Raw genomic sequence first — 2141 nt, forward strand, 5'->3', positions numbered from 1 at the left:
CAAAAACGGACAATGTAAGAAAATAAAAAATGTGTATGACAGAAAGCTAGAGTATTTTTGCAATGGTGAGCACTAGCTGGTTTATGTACTAGCTCACACTCAAGAAACAGCATAAATGCTACTCATACACAGTTGGGGGGCAGGGGTCAGTCCTTGTGCCTGTAATGAGGTCACCAGTTGAAACTAACCCAGCCTCAGCACGTCTGTGGGTCCTTGAGCAAGGCCCTTAACCCCCAGCTCCCTGGGCGCCCCAACAGGTAGCTGCACTTCGCGGACAACTTACTCCACAAAGAGTAAGTTGAGGGAGACATAAAAAACACAATTTCCCCACGGGGATTAATAAAGTCCATCCATCTATGGAATATTATTTAGCACTATATAACGCAGAATATAAGAATTACGATTTTATAAAAAGTATGCCAAATATCCATGATATAATCATTACAATGTAAACATTATAATGTAATCAACACAATGGAAACCAACTGAGTATGTATTTGCACCTTTTGTTAGTCTGAGTTTCTGTTAGCTACTTTGTTAGTCCTGAATCTATGAATATTCACATTTTTATCGCGTATATTTATCACTATGTAAAAAGGACAAATATATTATCAACCTTTTAGTGAGACAATGTGTAAACGGCTGAAACTACCAAGGTTTACTACTGAAGGAAGGATTCACCTGAGTTCACCAAAAGTTCATGGCTGGAGTATTTTTAAAAAACCAAGTGGAGCTGCTCGCGCCACTATTATGTTCAACCGAGAGGCCAAACGGTAAAAGAAATGACTGTCAAACTTATCACCTAGGGTAAATATAAATCTATACAAATATCACCTGCATGCACATTACTTCTTTTACAATAACCAACTCCTGATCCATACTGTTAGTCGTGGAAAAAAATAACTATTGTGTACATAGAGGCCCTGTGTAAAAAGATAACTGCCAAGGAAAAGATCAAAAACATTTATTTCAAGGATTCAAAGTTTTTATGGTCATGTACAGTGTACAGTGCAGTTCTTATTTGATTAACTTGAATGTCTTCACAGACAAGACGATTAAACAAATAAAGCAGCGCAACATTATAGTAACTAACAACAAACAAAGCTCACGAGTACTATTACAATATTCATATCATTTATTTAAATTTAATTTTACCAAGTAAATTAATTGAAAAGCAGTTACCGCTTTACCTGCTTCTCGGGAGAAATAGCAGATATACAAACGTCATGTATGTAACTAAAATCTTAAGCCAATAAGGGCAAAGTTGTGTCGTAATGGAGGCGGATCCAGCCTGTGCAGCCTGCTAAGAGGTGCTGCCTGATGTGTCTTGCTCTCGCGGAGTTTTGGTACCATGTGACATGGTGACGTAATGCAACGGGCGATAAAAAATATAACCATGATGCATTGCGTCAGGACCAGAATGCATTGCTTTAAGCTAGCGCTGTATGTGGGTGCATGAAGTGGAAAGCACCCAATAATAAACATAACATTTTTTAAAAAATGTTTTCTTCACCGGTGCAGTGAATTTAAATAAAGAGCTATGATGGTGCTGCAAATGGCTTTGCATAGTAGTTAGTAGTAGCATTAGCCGCTGTGTGCGGCATTAGCTTTCTACAGTCCTTACAGATGGTTCGTGTTTTGTCTGTCTCCCTTTCGCCATTTATATTTTCCGCCGGGCACCCGAAATGCTGACACACAAAAGATTCAAAAGTGTCTGGGGTATCTACTATAGTAATTTAGTCAGATGCCGACATATTTACAGCAGCTCATTTGCAGCGCATTCGTGAAACGGCTTTTCGCTCCAACGAGAAATCTCGTCATGTTGTAATATCGCGAGATCTCGTGACACGCGTTTCACTCCCACTTCTTAGTAACAGTCATGATTTGATAAAGTGACAACCTGCGTAATAATTGGTAATACATAGAGTTTGCTATTGTTCAGGCTAGCAGACTGTTATGGCTTGAGGTTAATGGTGCCTGTTACTTGTGAATTTTCACATTTGCAGGGATCTTCTGCCTCGTGAACGTGAAACGGGTAATTATGCTAAAAGAAGAAAAAAGCAGAACTGCAATGTGTGTAAGGCTGGTGCTGATTTTTCAGTCTGAACACAGTAAAATTTATACAAATTACCTGTATTCAA

Source organism: Brienomyrus brachyistius, unplaced genomic scaffold (genome assembly GCF_023856365.1).
Source record: "Brienomyrus brachyistius isolate T26 unplaced genomic scaffold, BBRACH_0.4 scaffold417, whole genome shotgun sequence".
Taxonomy (NCBI): domain Eukaryota; kingdom Metazoa; phylum Chordata; class Actinopteri; order Osteoglossiformes; family Mormyridae; genus Brienomyrus; species Brienomyrus brachyistius.